At 40.7% G+C, this 21,905-nt stretch overlaps 1 protein-coding gene across 1 annotated transcript in view; it reads right to left on the reverse strand.

The window, feature by feature from the left end:
• Positions 1 to 21,421, reverse strand: part of foxp2 (forkhead box P2) — a 104,585-nt gene extending 83,164 nt beyond the window's left edge. Inside the window, exons 1-3 of the mRNA XM_040152158.1 lie at positions 21,151 to 21,421; positions 11,854 to 11,920; positions 11,065 to 11,136 (exon numbers count right to left, since the gene is read on the reverse strand). The gene's annotated coding sequence lies outside the window, so the exon portion shown is untranslated. The remainder of the gene's footprint in view (positions 1 to 11,064; positions 11,137 to 11,853; positions 11,921 to 21,150) is intronic.
• Between the last annotated feature and the right edge of the window lie 484 nt (positions 21,422 to 21,905).

Raw genomic sequence — 21,905 nt, forward strand, 5'->3', positions numbered from 1 at the left:
CACTTAATATCATCTTGACCCCCACCACCCTAAATATCATCTTGACCCCCACCACCCTACACAACCCCCATCCATCCATCCAGCCCCTATTTAGAATCAGTTTAATCCGGCCTCCCTGTTATACAGCAGTGAGAGTAATGGACAAAGGGCAGCTGTTTGTCCCGAATTTTTTCAACTGAATTTTATGCTTTAATACTTTTTCTTTATTTCTAAACACTAAATTACAACAAAATGAGAGCCTTTTAAAATGCATGAATGACTGTGTGTGTGTGTGTGTGTGTGTGTGTGTGTGTGTGTGTGTGTTTGTCTGTGTGTGTGTGTGTGTGTGTGTGTGTGTTGGGGGGGTAGTTCAACTATATCAAGTAGTAGTTAGGAGGAAGGTGTGGATTTAAATCAACTGCAGAAACACTCCAGGCCTTATAGTATGTATCATCTTGTTGATGCAATTATTAAAGCATCGCCTGGCAGCACAGGAGGAATACAATTTAATCAATTTAAAAATGGCTGAATAGTGGCAGAATTTGGTTTTTCTTTCATTTATATTAAAATATACATTTTCAAAGCCGACAAGATTTAAGAAACCCTCAAACTTTTTTTTTTTGAAGAAAAGATACATCAAGCAAAAAACTAAAATCCTCCAAAACACACAGAAAATTAATGTACTGTACAGTAACTGTGCCAGTGTGTACTCACTTTTCAACCATTTTATCTGAAATGTAACAATTTTTTTAAGCAATAGTATAGTGCATGATTTTATTGTTTGTCAGTGTTCCTGCCGGTTTCTCGGTGCCCAGGGACAGGAAGAGAAGGGAAGACACACATATCCGTGGCACAGCCAAGCTTTTCACATTGTGCCCAGCATACATTAAACATGCCCTGTTGCTTCAGCTGGAGCAAAAAGGAAAACAGTGCCATCAAGTGAAATTTCTGAGGATTCCTCAAACACCTCAGCAGATAGATCTATCATCTTATCAAATTGAAGGGAGTACAGGAAAAGGGTGTTCAATTAATAGTATTTATGTATCCAAAATGAGAGATTTTTTTTCACCGTTATCCAACACTTATTAAATATGCTTTTTAAAAGGTGTAATTCAAATGTATTCTGTACATTTGCACTCTTTTTTTCCAAATAAAGAATCTTCAATCTTTACTCTAGGTGGGAATATTAGACACAAGGGAACCACCCACTCAAGTAGTCAAATGATAAGACAAGAAATGAACATAGTGTATTGCTGACTTCATGTTCAGAATCCAGTTCGAAGTACCTCAGGAACAAAGGGAATCATTATTACTATTTGAACTCAGTTGCCAGGACTTGGCTACAACACTGGCATAAGGCTGCTAAAGCAGGTTGGAAAAAGAGCAGTGGCTACAGCATACTGAGTGAATGTGGTGGTGACGGCTAGAATCATGAGTGAGAGAGAATAAAAGAGAGGGAGAGGGAAAGCTTAGATAATAGTAGATAATGGACAATTAACTCAGGCTACTAGTGCCGGCTGGAGTGAATAGCAGCTTGTGGTGCAGCAAATCCCCGATCACCACTCAGCCATATTCACATTGGGAATACAGGCGATATCAAGCTGCAGGCTACTGGGCTTCAGAGGTGTACACGTTGCATTAGCAATCTCCACAATGCCTTCAAACAATGCTTGATACCAACAAAGTGTCCCAAAGTGCAAATACAAGCACTACGCCGATGGGAAGTCTGTGGTGCCATAACCTTGTCCATTGTTTCATGTCCTTTCGCCATCAAAATAAACCCAGGAGCCATAAATCCATTTTTAAAAGTGACATACTGCCAATCCTGGGTGCAGACATAGAAATTAGCATAATTAAACCTATATAATAGCAAATTGCATAAATAAATGAGTGAATGTCACCAATGTGCATCACAGAAACAATGCATGTGTTCATATCAGGGGCCTCAAAAGTGTTTTAAATGCCCACCCAGCACTCCATCCCCTTCAAGCTCCATCTAAATCTATTGATCTGTGAAACACAGGGACCCAGGGGAGGCAATTCACTTAATATCATACATCTAATGATGAGATGAATAACGATTATACCATTTGGTAATTAAACGTCTTACAAACCATTTAACTGACTGCGCGTCAGGAGGGGTCGCTGGAGGTCATAACGATTGTTTTTCATTTCTCGCTCGGCACGAAAGCAGGAGACATGCAGGAGGTATGGCTGGGGGTGGTGGTGGTGGTGGTAGAAAACAGTACATGACACAATAGTGAAAACACACTACTGACTGTTAGCAGCTATGGCACTAATCCCTAGAGTTGTCAAGATTCTGAAGGGAAAACAATTTGGAGGGGGCAAATTGGGGTAAATAAAGCAAGAAAAACATCTTATATATAATATATATATACTATACCTACTATATTTAGAAATCTCATTAGCACGCTTGTGTAACCGTTCACAATAAGAGATAAATGAGTGAGAAAAATAAGCCCATATTATTTGGTGAACTGTAAATACACGAAGAGGGCGATGTGAAAGAAGGCGGGCAGGTTATGTACAGACATCTTCCCATTTTGCAAGAATGTGTGTGATCTACACAAAGGTTTGTTAAACACACGGTCCGAGAGCCACTTCACTGTCAACATCTACAACCCTAATCAATATTTACATACAATAATTACCCAACATTGCCATGTCATTGTGTTGTTTTATGGAAAGGCCTGTAAAGGGATTATTTTTTAACTGTAATGTAATGCATACAGTAAGTAAGGACGAGTCAGGGAAATCAGGTGAAAAAGTTCTGAAAGGTTTACGGGTTACAAAACATACACGCTAACGTCCAGTCACATTGTCAAACTATCCCTTCCTTTCCATCCTATCCTCAGACAGCTAACAATACCTTTCTTTTGTAGCTGTGTCTTGCACGTTCACACAACATTTACTGACAGAGGGATGTGTGTCATGCTCCTGGCTCCTTATTGAAAGATAGCTAGTAAACATTGTCATTCCAAAAGAGAGAAAGGATTAAAGCCTGCTTTGCCCATTGAGGGGAACAGTACGCGGAAAGAGAACAGGAACAATAGCCAAATGGAGGACGGTATCACAAGGGTCCAATGTCTGCCGTGATGAATATGTGGGAGATTATAACCCATTCCATCATTTCCATAATGTAAAACTCTCTTTCTTCTTCACCCGCCGACTATTCACTAAATAAATGAGAAAACTATCACCCGCGCAGAAATATTTGACAAAAGGGAGAAAGGAGGGAGACTGAGTCTTGAATGACCCCCGTGCCTTTGACAATGCAGGCGCTGTCCGGACACATTCGGAAGCAGCGGAGTGAGTAAGACCTGGTAGAGTATTTATCACTGGGCACAATGCAAATGTATTACCATGTCACCTATACCACTTTACGGCACAGAATGGAAGCATAGTGAATACAAGAGAGTTTTATATAACACCAGGTGGAAATGCGGGTTCTTTCGATATGTGGCTTTACTGCCTCGCTAGCACTCTAAACTGAGGGATCATTCAGTGGACACTGGTTTAAAACTCTGTCACCACAAAGAGTCAACCCTCACATTTAACCAAAATGCTAACTAGCCCAGTTAATAAGTCTTACCTGCAAAAATCACTTGAATTAAACTGAATGACAATGGTTTGAAAGAAAAAGCAGAATTACAGCATTACAGAGAGCCCACAGTTACAGAGCTCAGAGTAAAGAGAGTGTGAATATAAGTTTAAATGATAAAGACTAACTTTACCTAAGTTTTTGAATATAGCAAAAAATAAATGTCCTTTGCATCATAAACTTATACTATACACATACCTACTATGTATTGACTACATCAGCGGCCACTCGACTGCAAGCTCTTGAGTCCAACTGTTACTTTTCTAGAGAGCTCCTCAAAAAACATTAAACTTGTGAAATTCCTGAGCCATAGATAATATCTCCCCACCCCATGCTCCGCTCACACTTCAACTTCACTGACACCTTTTCAGCAATTCACTTGAATCATGTGTGTCTGTTTGTGTGTGTGTAGGTGAAAGAGAGAACGCCTCTGTGCAAGGTGACGTGTGTGTATACAGACTTTGTGTCGTCTGCCCAATCACTGCAGTCTATTCCAGAGATTTCTCCCTTGGTAACCTAGTTTATTTACTATATCTACAATATAATGCTTCAGTGAACATTAGCAACTTTGAGACAAAATTTTCAATCAGTCGTCTAGCTGCGGTGTGTGCTTGCTCGCGCCTGTGCTCAGCCAGGTGCAGAGAAAAGATGAACACTGCCGCCAAAGAGATTGTGCAGCTTTAAACCAAAGGACTGACAAAGAGGTCCCAAAATAAAACAAAATAAAAACGGACAACAGAAGAAGAGGAAGAAGGGAAACAAAAGGATAGTAGAAAAAGAGAAGCAGAGAAGAAAACCAGAAAAACTAAACTACATGGGACAATTGGGAGAAGTGGATTTAATAAATAAAAGAGAAAAGCTAAATAAAAAGCGATATTGTGTTGAGAGACAGGAAGACTGAGTGAGAAAGAAAATAAAGGGAATGATAGAAACACACAAAAACAAAGTGAAAGAGAAAGCATGGGAGAGTTAAAGAGAAAAAGAAAAGGAAGGGAGACAAGGTGTTCTCTCTGGGTAGTGCAGAGCAGGTCTTGTCCAATAAACATAGGTGGGCAGCTCGACAGGCAAGGACCACCAAGCTGACTGACAGCTGAGAGCTCTTACTGACCTCCAGCTTTATGTTACATGACATGAGGAGTGCAACTCAACTGACAAAGAGAAACTGCCGGCACCTCTCAGAGTTTGGGAGGCAGTGGGGTTGGCGAAAGCACACACATACACCCATACGCACTTGTACACACATGGCTGTTTAAAGCAGCATCCACAGTCTGTGGTCACAAAGTTGCAAACACAAAAATATCCACACACACACACACACACACACACACACACACACACACACACACACACACACACACACACACACACACACACACACACACACCGAGGCAGGAGGAAAGACATGCCATTTCCTTTCACAGGTGAGCAGAAGAAGGAAACACCCTGGTGCATCAGTTACTTAGTGGGAGAAGGTGAGGAGTTGTAGGGTGGGGGGTAGAATGTATGCTGTGTGCCGACTGAATCTTTTCCACATGACGGGCCTCGGGCTGTTTTTGTCAACTGCACTCTTGAGCAGCAAGGAGTCAGGTAGTGTGACCACATGATTGCCCAAGAGGCACTCAGTTGAGGGAGAGGGAGAAATGGGGAAAGAAAGGGAGGTAAAAGGGAAGAGAATGGCAGAGAGAGAGAGAGGAAGAGAGGGAGAGAGGGAGAAAGATCGGGGGCTGGGGACAGGGCCGATGCAGCACGCATGATGAGGTGTAATCACAAACCCCATTCAGAGTGCAGTGGAGTTTGTCAACATACACACATTCACATTCCACTGTCTGTCAGCTCTATGACCCAAATCAAGCATGCTGTGTGAGTTTGTGTGTGTGTGTGTGTGTGTGTTTTTCCACACACACGGATGCTTTCTGCCCATTTCGGCTCCAACCAGGTAGTAACAGTTGCACTGTCTAGGGTTGTGGTTTGTGATGAGGAAGTCAGATTCCAAGCTATTGTAGGGTTTCGCTACCGCCTGTATCCCCTTTCAAGCCACGATCAAATGATCATTCTGAACAAAGGACTTGGCTTGTTGCCTCTGGAGTAAAAGCTTTTTCAGTGGCTGTGACCGCGTGGTTTGATTTGAAACTTTTACTTGAAAAAAAAGAGAGGGAAAGACAGTGAAAGAGTGTGCTACAATGGAAGAAGGCACCCCCTCATGAATCTTAATTCAAAAATAATATAAATGTGTCATTTTCATATTAAAAATATTTACTGAAAAATTGTAGTTTAGACACACTTGTAATTAAAAGTTAATATGCAAAGAAATACATTCTGTATGTCACAATTTGAATACTGTTGTCATTCCATTTAAATATGCATGAAACAAAATCTCATTATATAAAGTTAGGGACATAACTATTTGGACAGTGACACAATTTTTGTAATTCTGCCTCTGTACATCATCACAATGGATTTGAAACAAAGCTATCAAGATGTGATTGAAGTGTAAACTTTCAGCTTTAATTCAAGGTGTTTAACAAAAATATTGCATTAACTGTTTACAAATAACAGCCTCATTTTCAGAGGCTCAAAAGTAATTGGACTAACAATCAGTTTTGTGGTCAGGTGTTGCCTGTTGCCACATTATTTCATGACAAATTAAGTGGATAAAAGGTCTGCAGTTAATTTCAAGTGTTGAATTTGCATTTGGTAGCTGTTCATGGGAAATGTCAATATGCAGTCAAAAGAGGTGTCGATGCAAATGAAGGAAGCCTTCATCAGGCTGAAAAAAAAACAAACTATCAGACAAATAGCAAAAACTTTAGGAGTTGCCAAATCAACAATATAGTACATTCTTAAAAAGAAGGAATACACTGGCGAGCTCAGCAACACCAAATGGCCTGGAAGACCACTGAAGACAACAAAAGTGGATGATCACAGACTTCTTTCTGTGGTGAAGATAATCCCTTCACAGCATCTAGCCAGGTCAAGAACACTCTCAAGGAAGTAGGCATATTACTGTCCAAGTCTACAATCAAGAGAAGCCCTTATGAATGTAAATGCGGAGGGTTTACCACAAGGTGCAAACTACTGGCAACACACAAGAACAGAAAGGCCAGATTAGACTTTGCCAGAAAACATCTGTAAAAACCTTCCCCAGTCCTGGATTAAGATTCTTTGGACATATGAAACTAAAATTAACTTGTACCAGAATAATGGGAAGAGAAGAGTGTCGAGAAGGAAAGGAACTCCTCATAATCCAAAGCATACTACATCATCTGCCAAACATGGTGGAGGCAGTGTTACGGCATGGGCATGTATGGCTGCCAATGGAACTGGTTCACTGGTGTTTGCTGATTGTATGACTTTTTATAGAAGTAGCAGGATGAATTCTGAAGTGTATCGGGCTATACTACCTGCTCAGATTCAAAAACTGAGGGCAGAAGGATCCACAAACAAGCAGCAACCGAAAGTGGCTGCAGTAAAGGCCTGGCAAAGCATCACAAGGGAGGAAACTCAGCATTTGGTGATGTCCATGGGTTCAAGACTTCTGGCAGTCATTGACTACAAAATTTTTATTATGCAAATATGGAATTAAAGAGGAAAGTTTATATTTCAATCACATCTTGATGACTCTGTTTCAAATCCATTTTGGTGGTTTAAAGAGGCAAAATTACAAAATTGTGTCACTGTCCAAATAATTATGTGCCTGACTTTACATTACATGGAAAAGAGCAAACAATCTCATTTGCATTCATACAAACCTTCTTTGTATCTGATTAGTTAAACAATGTAAGTCTTATTTCACCACAGGAAGCCAAAATTCCATTGTCACAATTGTTTCCTAGAATTTCTACAGATATATGTGACAATATTAAAATAATGTTTGCGTTTTAGAAATGTCTCAGATACTAAGAACTTAGAATTGATTTGTTAGCCACTCAAGATATATACACTGTAACATAATATGCACTCCATGAGATAAATAGAACTCACCAGTAGGTTATAATTGTGTAGATTTAGTTTCAACTTTAGTTCAAAATGACAATATCGCTAAAAAAAAAAACAAAAAAAAAACAACACTGGACTGTGAAGGGCTAACATAAACATAGGGTTATGTGTGCAAGCTGAAAAATTCGGCTGCCTGACAGTTTGGTGAAACACAAAAGTTCAATCCGTCAAGACAACCAGCATTTAGACCTTTGGGAGAAGAATGCATGACTTTGTGCGACTGATTCATTGGACACGATCACCTGCAAATGAAGCCATTCATAATTTTTCCCACCTGAAATGAGGAGTTCAAACTAATGTCAGGCCGCTCTGATGTCATGCCTGCCTCAGGTTGAGTTTCACAATAATCTCAGGCTCTTGGAGAGATGCCACAGAGTCCAACCTCTGCACCCAAGATTTCTCCAATTAAATTGCAGAGAAAGAATAACACATGAAACACTAGATCCCTTCTCGTTTATAGAATTTAAACTGGTGCACGCAGTATTTGCAATCAGTCATTTCCAGAGTATCAGTCATCCCTAATATGAGGTGTACATATACAGAAATACTGGAGGGGCCCCAAAGTATGCTAAGGCCACCTCTGCTGAGGGCAGATTTACCTTCTTTCCTATTATAATTTCCCAAATCACACATTTTTCTGCAATATAGCATGAAGCTCTGGCTTTTAGAAACAACTGGATAAAAGATAGAGTGGGATAAAGAGAGAGAAAGAAAGAGGTCTAGCATAGACAGCCATGAGGATCAATAGATTCATTGAGCCTCTTTATATTCTCCTTAAGGAATGATGGCAATACTCATTCTGAGCCTCCTAACCTCGCCTCTCTCTACCTCCATTCTCATGGCAACTGTGCACTCTGGACAAACACTCTTCATGCAATCTCTTTTCTTCATTCCTCACCATCTACCCTGCATCTACACATACTACCTTGTTTTTCTATTCTGTCCCTCAGTCATTTCTCTTTCACATCAGACTTGTGCAAGATAAATACCTGACTGCTGCTGAGAAAAGATATAGTATAGAAAGAGACTGAGAATGTGAAATGTTCATTTGGAGTAGGAGATCTGGACTGAATTCAGCCCAGTTATTGTTTTATTTTGGAGGTGTGATGGGTTTCATATGGGGTGTTCTCACCAGCAAAGAAGGACCAAAGAAAAAAACTGGGAATATATATATCAGGTATGAATAATATTTCCTCAGCGGATATAGTGTAAGTACAATTCTGGAGTCTATTTAAAAATGGGACAGCTCCTAATCCAAGAGATCAGCAAAGGGCAGGACGTCATTGGTCCACTTTTGCTCCAATTTGCTCACAGCACGACACTATCAGACCCCAAACCAAACCTCATTAAACTGAAATATGGAAACTTGGGGAACTTCCAAAACTTCCAACTTCTCTCCCTCCCCCTTGCCTTAGTGTGAAGACAAAACAGTGGACCATGGAGAGAAGTGTGCATGAAGAACAGCAGCAGATCCTTGGGACTGAGAGCAAATGGAAGGAATAGAGGGAAAGGAGGAAAAGTAAACCTTTGATGAGTAAGACTTTTTTTGTTAAGCGAGGGGGCTTAACTTTAAAATATTCTGGGTGGCAGTGAATGGGGGATTGACCAATGGCCCTGATCTCAGCCACACACTGGGGCACTGGGGTTAATGGTGGATAAAGATTAGAAAAAAAAGGGGTTGCTTTGCCTGATCTCCATCCACCCCCACATCCGCACCCCACACTTTTCACCTTCTCCACCAATCCCACATCAGCTAGACAATGGAGGCTGCCGATGGGGAATGATCCAAGTCCCTTTGATTTCTGGCTCTACCCCCTCAACTGTTCTGAGTGCCCAGGGTAAAGACCCGTTGAGGTTTGCCCACTCACAGGGACGACAGTTAGCAGGCTCAGAGAAACCATTTGAGGATTGGAAATGGAATGACAAGAGGTCTTGGATCTATGACAAGAAATCAATTTCAAACTGGAAATGTGAGCAGAGGGCTGTTCAGTCTGAACTGCAGCTTCTTTAAAGCAGCCAAAGATACACTTAATTGCTGTAGATTTTTATATATGACTACATTGGAAGTACAGCTTGCTGTGTTGGGGCAATTACACTTTTTGTAATAATTGAAAGGACTTTTTTAGGTCAGCTGATATGCAGTAAGAGTTCATCTTTGAAGACATAACTGGAGAGTAGACAAATTAAGAACTGATAGATAAATCTCTTTTAGTTGGAAAAGGAAATCTGGACTCTGCCTTACTCTGGAAAGATAGGACTCTAGGGGAGGTGGACCTGGTTCAGCCAAGCCACTCAGCATCTTTGCTCCTGTCCATATGCTTTAATCATATCTATACCTTAAAGGCACTACTTCACGATGGTGTAGTAAGATTAATAGATTTTCACCTTTAAATTGGGAGCAAAGTAATCCAATGGATTCAGAGGAAACAGACAGCAATTTAATAATCTATCTAAATAAAGTTGTTTTACTATCCCTTTGAATATTTAGGGAGACCAATTTAAATAACTCTTAGTAATGGTAAATAGTGATTGACCGACAGCAGATGGAACATACCTGTAGCAAATCATTCCATTCAAACATTCACACACACACCACTCTTTTGACCCAAAACTTAATTCTTCACTGCCATGTTTACCAACTAAATGTTTTACTCTTTCTATCACTATCACTGCCCAAAAAGTGTTTGGAAATGTGTGTGCACTCGCGCAGCATTGACGCATGAGTATATATGACAGATCTAATCGACGGAATGGCCACATTAGTCACGTTGGAGATATAATTGGTGACCCTCTCTTGTATCATTAGTCATAAAAAGGGAGCTGTCTTTGATCATGCCCAACTTTTGCAGGACTACAAAGGTGCAAGATCAACCAAATAGTTAATACTTATTAGATATTAACTACTATTATTTGGTATCACCCATTAATTTCACTCATAAGTGTTCATTATTTAATATTAAGCTAAAACAACATTGTGCTTGAGAAAAGCATAAAATATATGTTTTGGTCAAAAACTTTTTCAAATTATTATAATTAATAAATTATAATGGCTCCAAATAATGTAAAAAGGTAGGTCCTAACACAACCTTTAATTATTTAAAATTTGATAGTGATATAAAAAGCTACCTTTTTACAATACTTTTCTTTGTTGAATAAAAGCACATTATATTATGTGAAGTGGTAAATTATTTTACCACACCAAGCAACATCTTGTACATGCCTTACTATTTTCCTTTTAGAACCAGATTAATACCTTCCAGACCATATAATCAATATATTTAAAAAAAAATGTATTTCCTAGAATTAACTTGGCTGTTTTTTGTTATTTCAGCACCAAGGACTGTGTTACTCTAAAGCCAAACCCTACCAACAGTTATGACTGATGTGGCTCATTATAGTCGACACAATGATCTGGGAGAAAACACAACACCAGGCATGCAAGGATGATGAAAACTACTTTCACTTACCACTTTGGACTTTATAGTGTGTGTCGTCTGCTTTTTTCTACGGGCGCAGGGTGTGAATGTGCATATTTCATCCTAAGAGGAAAAATGGAACAATAGATGTTTGGACTAAATGTAACAGTAGTACACTGAAGAAAGCTGCATTTCTGCCTCCTCTAGTTTCGTATGGCCAGCATAGAATAATACATAAAAGCCACACTAACATCAGGTTAAAGCTAATATAAACCCTCTTCACTTTTTCCTGCTCTGTTCTGCTACATATCTCAATCAAGACATCAACAAAATGAATAAAAAAAACCTGTTATCCAAGCTTGCCCACATTTGTCAGCCATAATGCATATCATAACTTCTAAACTGGAGTAGATTGAAAATCCTTGGGGTGTGAAAACCAAACAGGCACAACTGAAAGGTTGCCCAGTGGAGGGGGAATTCTATCAAGGTGGACAAGATGAAGATTTGTTACATTTGAGGGGGAGTAGAGCCCCCTTGACCTCCACTAGCCACTACAATCACCCAAACACAGTAGGGCTATCAATACTGTAATACCACAACCAAAGACACAGTTGGTATTTTGATAAAAACCTAAATTAGTTTATCATTTTATTGAAACCAAAAAGACATTTCTCGTAAGAGTTTTATTTTGAAAGATGAATGATCCTGAGAATATACTGTAGTTCACTGTTAATTTTAACACTGATCCCTGAAAAGACACTGTTAATACTACTCTAATCTTTCTCAAGGTTAAGGATTCTTTGACAGATGGACATGAAGGAACCATGTTCAAATACTTACCCTAAGGGAAAGAACTTGCTGTTGTTGTCCGTCACAGGAATGGAAGAAGTCCAGCGATGTCAGCTATCTGAGATAAGACAAAACAGTAAGTATACCATTAGTTCAAATATATTTCATGACATACTGATCTTTTTTATATTTCCTAGGCACATTCAGTGCTGGTGTGGACATGTGTGGGCTAGAATGTGTCTTGCATAACTATTTTCTGTATAGCTTGTAGGTGAAAGCAGTAAACTTCGGAACAACAAAGTGCACCTGGATTTTGCCATGAAGCATTAAAGTGTGTGTGTGTGTGTGTGTGTGTGTGTTTGCTTGTGTGTATGCGAGTGCATGCACAAACAGGCAACATACAGTACAGTACAAGCTATAGTCCCCTCCCCAGCACACCCGCCCGCCCACACACACACACACACACACACACACACACACACACACACACACACACACACACACACACACACACACACACACACACACACACACACACACACACACACACACACACACACACACACTTTTCACTCTCTCAAGTTAAAAAGGTGCAGTGCCTGGAAGGCTCAAGTTCTCAACACCAAGTAAATCACACTGTTAACCTGACACAATTGATTTCTCATGTACTTCCACTGAGATGTCTGCATCTTAGTACACATGCTATGGCATCCATATAATTTTGGGACCATTAGTATTGATGATTTTTTGAGTTAATCAAACAACTACAGCAAGAGTGTACAATACCACAAATGCAGCTACAGACTGCCCTGGACATTTTTACTGCACATACATCACATTTAGAGCATTAGGGGGAAAAAAAATTAACTCGCCTCATAGAGGAGCGTGGAGGAGGCAAATTTCTGCTGCCGGGGGCATGAGGGGCACAAAATGGCCTGGATGTTCCTCTCTGAGATTTTTTTTTCTCCCTTTTATTCTCCCAGAATTCCAATGACCCCTACAGGCAACCAGCGACTGCTGAATCCTAAGGAATGTGCTCTCTGAACTGTACAAAAAGCCCTCAGCTCAAAGAACACAGCTGAAAACAAAACATGCCAACTGCTATATTTTTTCACTGTTTTGAGTTTGTGGAAAATGTTGCACAGATTGCTTTGCAACATTCACTCACAGTGGGTTGAGAGGGTTTGAGGAGGGGGCTGGGCACCAACCAATGAACTGTATGTTAGGAAAACAGACATGAAAAGGTTTAACAAGTTTAGAATCAAATAGGGCTTTATAAAATCATGATTAATTTGCATTGGGTACATATACATACTGAACATCAGAGAAATATAGTATATATGCTTATAAACTAAATAGAAGAAAGTCTAAAAAATGTAACTGCATGAGATGACTAAAACTGTTAACCTTGAAGTTAAAAAAACAACAGTTTTAGAAATAATTTATATAAAACATTACTTCAAGTTAATGCCCTTTTACTTAAAATTATTTGTTGGTGAGTAGACTTCAATATCACAACACCTCTGGGCTCTGCAAATGTCATATTTTATTCACTGGAAAAGCATTAGGAATGCTATTAGTCTGTATGACCTCCAGTTCGTGGGGATTTACAAATACCGCACATACCTTTATGCCAAATATAAAACCATTGGTAAATTCTATCAACGTTTAAATATGGCAAATGCATTCAAGTATTCATGAAGGCCTAATAATGCTATAGGCTGATATTTACATAAAGTGCTTGCACACTAAGTCAAGATAAACTATTTAAGACCCGGACCACAAATACCTCCACACTGCAGAAAAAGGAGGGTCCTGCGATGAAAGAGGACATTATGCTAACAAGTCAGATTACTGTACACAATAACTTTATCTTAAAAGTAAATACCATCCTTGGTGTTGGAAAAGGGGGGCATTATGGAAAGTCACTAGCAATATTTCTGTAGGGACCAAATGCTCCTTATCAGTGTTAGTCGAGCAATTCAGGCCCGCCTGAAGAAAGATGAGTCTTCAAACTCATTCTATTCATGGTCAGACGTGTAATTACCCTCAGCTCACAGTCTAGACATAACTGCTTTCACAGTATTTAAGACCCCCTATGCAACGCGCGGATGCCGGCTCCTACCACCAAGCCCTGCACGTTAAATCTGTGGGTAGATAAATTAGTGAAGAATGCAATAAAATAGACACAATGAGAGGAACTTTATCCTCCCCGCTGCTAAATGAGATTTCTTTGAAATGCAGATCAGTGGCTCTAGATTAGTGAATTTTAGCTGCTGTCAACATCATAACAAAATACAAATGCGATTGTTCGCTGGTGCCTTATCTCCTTGCTTCCATCTGCTGGCTGGTTATTTACTCCCCCCTGATTTACTATGCAGATCTAAATAAGTCGCATCAAAAGGAGGGCTTACTGCACAATGCCTTCTTAAGCTTCTACATCAAGGTATTTGAAAAACCGGTAGTCACATGAAAAGGCTGCCCATCAAAGGCACATCTCTAATGAACTCTCCTATATCAGAGGGGGCTTGTGGGGCCTGGCTTTAATGCCGTCTGTGTGGTGAGAGAGGAGCAGAACTACAAATCAGACCCTCCATGCCACGGCAGAGAAGGGAGGAGGAAGACAGAGAGGAGGAGAAAAGAAAGCAAAGACAGGAGGAGGAGGAGGAGGAGGAGGAGGAGGAGGAGGAGGAGGAAGAGGAGTAAGGCCTCAGTTATCGGATGAGATTAGCTCAGCACAGGGACTAGTCCTAGGTCTTTCAATTCATCCATCTATCTCCTAAGTCTAGGCTGATGAAGGCACTCATAAAAGACTACAATAGTACTAGATTAGATCAGGTAACATTTGATTAAACTGGTTTCGGCCACAGGTTAGTTATACTGGAAAATTAGAAAAGAAAACCAAACAGAGAAAAATTCAACATGCAATGTCAACTTTAAGTGAACATCTCCAAAGTGAGTCTAAATGCAGGGTCCTTAAGGCTTTTTATAAAATTGCACTGCAAGCAAATTAAAGAGTATTGATAAGTATCTGTTAAAAAATGACAAATCAATCTGGTAATCAGGGAGATTCTTGGACTGTCAAATACAGGAAAGAAAAACATATTATGCTGTCTCCCCTTATCATTCTCCCCAGGTCTGGAAAAAGCTTTGGTAATCTCAAACAGAGCTTTTGCATTACGCTCCTGCAATAACCTTTAATTTCATGGTGTATTTGTTGCATTCAGCGCACAGGCCGGATTACAACTGACAATCTTTAGACTTATACGGCGAAAATAAACTGCATGTAGAGATCATGATCTGTGCCCCCCCTATCCCTTCCCAGCCCCACCCACTGCCATCATCACTGCCACCACCCTGCTTTGTAGCAGTGTGTCTGGATGAAGGGGAGACCCCCACCAACAAGCATGCAGTTTACCAGTGAACAATTAGCCCCGGAGCAAGAGCATGCCCGGCACTGGCACATGTGGTTAAGAGGCGTGCGCTGCGGGAGAGCGCCAGATGATGAAGGCATGAGGATGGGAGGCGGAGGGGGAGAGAGGAGAGGACACTGAGGAAAGGAGGTGTGTGGCGTGTGCCTGGCACGTGTGTCACAGTTTTTGGCTACTGGGCATGTCCCTTGTTATTCACTTACAGATACTCTTTACAGATAAAGACAGATAATGAGAGGAGTTACCACCTCATCAAATCCAAGACAACTTTGACTCCAAATTTTAGGACCCCATCCAGATTGAGCTGTAATGTGAAGGCATCCGATGGTCGAGTCACTTTGCTACAGACACTTCTCGTCCCTTCCCTCATCCCGCCTAAAGCATCTTTCTGCCTTGTAGCATGCCAAGTGGGCCCAGTGCCAGTCGCATTTGCAACCACAAGGGACCCTTGTCTTTTTGCCTTGCCTAATGAAATGACAAAACAACAGATTTGCATATGCAGAAACAGGTGTTGTAACAGGTTTCACTCCTTTTGACCCAAGCCGTGTTAAAGAGAGAAAATGCAGGGAGAGAAAAAAAACATGCAGGAAAAGAAAAAGTTTATGACCAACAGCTGCCTGGAGGCATTTAGGCTCTGATGAGCACTCAAGACTGCACCATCTGCCCTGCTGCTTGCCAGAAGTGACAATCTAAATTAAAAACCACTCATCAAATATCATAAAAATAAACCATTGTTTTGCTGGGTCCATATGTTGTGGCCATTTTATTTCATTCTCAGAGAGGCTTCATTGGAGGCTGAGCTTCAAGGCTATAGCTATGATCCAGGGAAAATCCAGAGAGCCACACAGTAGCCTGTAATTACCCTCCCACCAATCCGCTGTCTTCAGACCAGAGCCCTGCGTCATCCTACACATTATCCAAGTCCATCCTCTCCACATTACAGAGGAGAAAACCTAGTAGAGCCAATGTGGTGAAAACATGGCCAATGTTTAGAATAGGATTAGGGGTTGCCATCCAAGAGCATGAGCTAGGTGTTCAGATAGTGAAATGAGATAAAAAAAACTACACTATACTTGCTTGACAATAGATAACTGTTATTATGATTCGTGCAAATGTATATTTCGATGCCAGACACAAAGATTTTGGTGAAGAGTGTGTGGCTGTGAAACAACCCAAACATAAAGTGATGGGTTTCTGAAAATGTCAAATGTCTCCCCGCCACATTTTGACCAAATAATGGCCTGACGCAAAGGGTTTGACTGGAGACATTCCTTTTGTCCTTTACTGAAAGACAAAGCTACTGTACAACACCCCTGCCCACCAAGCCCGCTCGACACCACTGCAACCACCACCCCAGCCCCCATTTCTGTTTTTCCTCCTGTTTTTATTTAGGTGAGTGAGACAGAAGAAACAAACCTGAGACAGTCGTGACCCTGCGTGAGTGTTGTAACTTGGTCTAGAGCTATGCCGGCAGAAGGCAGCACCATATGCCCTCAGCCCCGAGCTGGATGCTCTTTCTGCAGCCTAATGTGCCTGTCAAAAACTGTTACTGTCACAACCCCCCCATGTTTTTTTCCCCCTCTCACAACATGTTTGAAATAAACATTTTTTTTTCCTTTTTCTCTCTGTGTCTCTCTGGGTAAAGAGGGAAGGTCCTTGGAGATGTGAGGCAAAGTGAACGCAGTAACTGTTTGTGTTTCTAACCAGGATACAACTCATCAATCAACAGTCTATGGCTGAAGCTTACCTATCATAGCCATGCATATATTAAAAACATATTTTTTCTAGATCATTACACTCTGGTTGTCAATTGAGATACATTATTCAGGTTGGAAATGTAACTTTATCTTCCTTTTTCCTCACTTGGATTGTAAAATGTGCAGCCCATCTATCACACCTCTAATAGTCAAATGACATTGTCATGACTAAAAGATGCAAGAGATTTCTTAATAAAAGGCTCTTTAAACACTGGTCGAGTTGGCTACCACTGTTAGCCTCAGTGCTGTTTCACATGAGGTTTGACTGTTTACGAGTGACAGGCTGATGGCTGAATGCAGTCTGAGCAACAGTGACCTTGCCTTTTACTATGAGTGACCCTCTCTATTTAATTCAGGGCAAGACCCCAAAACCAGCACATTTTTTCACACCAGGACGCTGTCCATCTGACTGTGACTTGAATAAAAGCTGCCATGCCTTCACACCACACTGACCAAGCAAGTAAACATGTAATTGTTAACTCAGCAAGGAGGGAAAAAAAGCTGATGGCAAAAAAAAAAAGGAAGAGAAAGGAAAAGATGTAAGGTCTGTAGCTGCTGTTGGTCTTCTGTGATTCAAATAAGCACATAATTTATTTGGATAAACAGACTGATAGGTCAGCTAGTGTTACAGGCCAAGCTTATGGCAGTTTGGAGTGTCAGCTCAGCGGGAGACTATTAAGTACAAGGTCACGGTCAAGGCTATGGTGCCAAGAAGTGAACTCTAAACCTTATGAAAAGGCATGAATTATTTCACATAGCTCTGAAGAAATATTGTGTACACAAATGAAGTTTGTTTTATCACTTTGTATGAATGTCAGAATCTGACACACTGTGAGGTTATAAGCACCAGCCAAAAACTACACTTTTTGGCTTGTGAGAGTTGGGTCATTTGTTTGTGGTTTTAGTATCATTAGAGGGAGGTATGATGACGTAAAATATAATATTTGCAAATCAATCTTTGCAGGATATTTTAACACTTGATTGTTTTGGTCTAGGTAAACATATAACCACACAGATTTTTTTTTAAAACTTGGCCCAACAAACATGAAACCCATAATGGTGAACTCAAACAAATTCTACATGTGGCTATGAACTGAGACAAAACAAATAGACAGTGTGAAAAAGTAAGTGACCGATCTACTCTTTCCTCAGACAGGTCTTACAGTAACTCCCCCTTGTGTGGGCAGCCTGCAATCTCCTTTCTAATCCTCATCCCCTGACCCCACCCTGCACAGCTTTCTCCGGCCAAACAGTCACAACGTTTCTTGCTGACAAGAAACTCGACAGTGTCGAGTCGGGCTTAAGAAGTGACCCAGAGCGTAACTAAAAAAGTCTGAGCTGTCTCAAGACTCTTAGTAACTGGGGCACACAAAACATCATTACTGTGATGTGGATAATTACAGTGCAAAAGGGTGGCCTCTTAAGCATGTAATACACTCTTTTATCTTGAGAAGTCAATCTCTCCGAGGCTGACAGCTTCCAGCATATGATCCTGGTAAACAAATACTTTTGCACGGCACAAAAGTGCCATTAAAGGCCAAAACTGTCAACACAAATTCCATTCTTACTTGGGGGAGGGAACTGAAGTGGGAGGGAGGGGGAGAAGGGGAGGAGGAAAAAAGGACTTGATCACTTCTGGTTGCTTTAACTTGCATGGAGGTTGCCATGGAAACATTTCTATGAAGTTGACGAGGATAAAACCTTAACATTTGGCATCTAATTGCCTTAAGTTTGGTAACAGGGCTGAGTTAGCTATATATGAAAACATACCGTGTAGGTTATGTGGACGGGCTAAGAGAGATGTTTAGAAAAGTGACTCTGGTGAACCACTCCCCTGATTTTCTTACCCATTCCCATTCCCCTCAAACGCCGCAACACCTCAAGGGTTGAGCGAGCAGTCTGTTTCATTACAGAGGTGTTGGGGGATGGGTGATGGTGCAATTCAAAAGCTATTTCAAAAGTGTGCAAGTGTTTCATTCCCTTAGAAGTAGTATGACTCAAAACAGAATTGATGTGATCTGTACATAAAATCCAGTTTCTAGACTTTTTGTTAACTGCACTCAGTCATTTTTCACATAGCCTGTATTGTCAGTTTGAAGGTTTCTGAATTCACAGCAAATGCACACAAAGTTTTCATAGGACTCTGAAAATTACAAATACATAGCATTTTCGACTTCAGCTCTGCTGGAAGCAACAATTTCCACATCTTAGATAAAATCATGCATCAACCAGTGTTCATTGAGCTGAAAGCTGAGTCTTAATTTTGATAAATGATTGAAATGTATGACAGGGTATACACATTAATCCTGTGGAGGACATTCATTTTCTTATTACCATAATGTAGAGCACGACCGCCCGATGATAAATGCAGCAATCAAAAAATGGACGCAGAGTGGGGAGAGTCGGGGTAATAAGTGCTCTGCTCCCAACAACGGTCAGTCTTGGAGGGAGACTAATGGCAAGTCTCTTTCCATTTCTCTCATTACCTTGGGAAAAAAATGCATCCTGTTTTACAAAATCAAGTGACCTTACTTACCGCACACACCACACTGACAACAAGTAAACAAGAGAGTACAGACTGTTTTAAACATGCTTTAAGAAATGATTACCGGGGCACTTCAACAAAGGGGCTGATTGTGCACTGTCGCTGACATATTTCATAGGGGCATTTATTGCCGCCTGGCCTTTGAAGAGTGAGAGCTACTGAGTGAGGGGGGAACTGGCCCACACCTGCATAACTGAGGAGGGAACACCTGTGCACCCTGCGGCTTGAACAAGGAGGGTCGATCCAGCTAATCCAGGGGTGAAAGCTGATCAGAGGACAGGCCAGAAGAGTTCAGCAGCTCCCACTACCTTGTTAGCCTTTCTTTACAAAAAAAGTTACATCTATTGATTTTTGGGCCACAATGATTGCAGTTGTGCAGTGGCAAGACAGAGAGTGAAATAGGGGAACTCAGCAGAAGCTTTTATGAACTTTTAGTGTTAAGCTTAATTAGGCAGAATTTTAGGTTAATCATCATGACAATCGATACGCTACCAGCAACTCTGTTTGTTTCTGGACAACGAAAAAAGATGGGATATAAAAATGGAGCAAGCAAGCACGGTAAGGTGTTGACTGCTGATAATCACAGATACTGATCATGCAGAAATTGTGATGGTGCAGATAAAGCACTGATAATTAATAATAATAAACAACTCCAGCCTATGCGTTAAAGTCTAATTGCATTTTATTTTTTAGTGTATAAGATTGAGCATAGGAACTGAGACAATGGTGTTTTAAAACCTTGGCATTAACAGAAAAAAAAATCATATTCAACCCCTGTGTCAAAGATGATAATAAGATGGCTACAACTCCAAAGGAATTTTAAAAATTTGCAGTAATCCTTGCCTATTTGAAAAATAAGAAAATTAAGATGCCATATAGATTTAATATCTCTCTATATATAGATACATATACCCACAGATACATATAACGAGTTGTATTACACATAATTGATTCACTGTTTACTTCTGCTTTTAGTCACTACTGCAATATAGCAATAACCAATAAATTACAGCGAACAATAAATAGGTTGTAAATTAGCTTTCAATGACATTAATACAGCTATAATCGGACATTATATGTAGTTCAAGGCGCGTAGAGAACAAAAAAAAAATCTAACAGGGCAGTTATCAATAATATGCCTTAATTTAGTACATTTCTGAACGCAATACGCTTTAGAAAATAGTTTTTAGATAGATAATTTAACACCTGGTAGTAAGTAATAAAAAATCGTTTATGGGATACAATTTGCGAGCCGCATTTGGAAACTGAATTAAAGGTTACAATATGCAGATAGGAATCGATAAATCGGCTTTTCGAAAGTTAATGTTCAGCGTCCAGACCAGGCAAAGCCTGGACAGTGCTGTCTAGGGGTCCTGACATGAAAAAACCCAATACTATGCTAGGTGAAATAACAGCTGCTAGGTAATTAGAAAACACAGGAAGTCCAAACGCAACGTAAAGCCTAAATAATAATGCTGTAAGTCAAGTTGCAACGCGCTGGGTAACATGGGACAAACTTGTGGCCGGCGGTCCACTTCCTAATTCAAGTGCAGTGGACAGAGAAGTAAAGTCAAAGAGTGCCGAGAGAAATAAGCTCTTGGGCTGAAAAACTTACCGGAAAAAAATGGCAGGTATATTTCCCTCACGGTAAAGTCAAGGGGACACACCAGGTGAGAAGTCGTCGTCCTCTGTACTCGCAGAGATCTTCACACGTGACTGTCCAAGTTCACCATAACGCAGAGAAAATGAACAACAAGCTGCAGAGTAAATAAAAAGCTCAAATATTCCTCCGCTGGGCACCGCTGTCGGAGACATACACACACACACTCTCTCTCTCCTGCTGTCTCCCGTCAACGCCGCTGTTATTACTAATGCAACAGAGGGGAAAGCAGTACACTTAATCCTGTTTGAATGACGCGCAATGCGAGGAAGAAGCGGCTTGTTTTTTTTTTTTTTTCTCGTTACGATTCAAACACACATCAAGCTGTATCCCAGCAAGCAAGTATATTTGGGACTAGAAACCCCCCAGGGGAGGCACTTGCTTGTGCGCGGAGGTGTGTGTTGTTATTTTTGGGCGTACTGCGACCCCGTGTGACGTCAGGGCCACCTGCTATGTAAACAAAAAGTGTTTTTAAAAGTTTGTTTCCCCTTTTTCAAACGTTTCGCGGTTCGGCGTTAGTGTAATTAGCGGCCGCTCACATCGGGGCGCTAAGCGTCTCGTACAAAGACGCCTCGAAGATAGTGGATACATAGTTTTTGTTGGGGCTCGAACCGGTAACCTTCCAGTAACGGGACGGTCCCTCCGAGCCAAAGATAAGTCCGCCCGTTGCTGCATCTGAGAAACCTGGGTTCATAGGACGGAAGCTGCCA

The sequence above is a fragment of the Xiphias gladius genome, chromosome 2 (genome assembly GCF_016859285.1).
Source record: "Xiphias gladius isolate SHS-SW01 ecotype Sanya breed wild chromosome 2, ASM1685928v1, whole genome shotgun sequence".
Lineage (NCBI taxonomy): Eukaryota > Metazoa > Chordata > Actinopteri > Istiophoriformes > Xiphiidae > Xiphias > Xiphias gladius.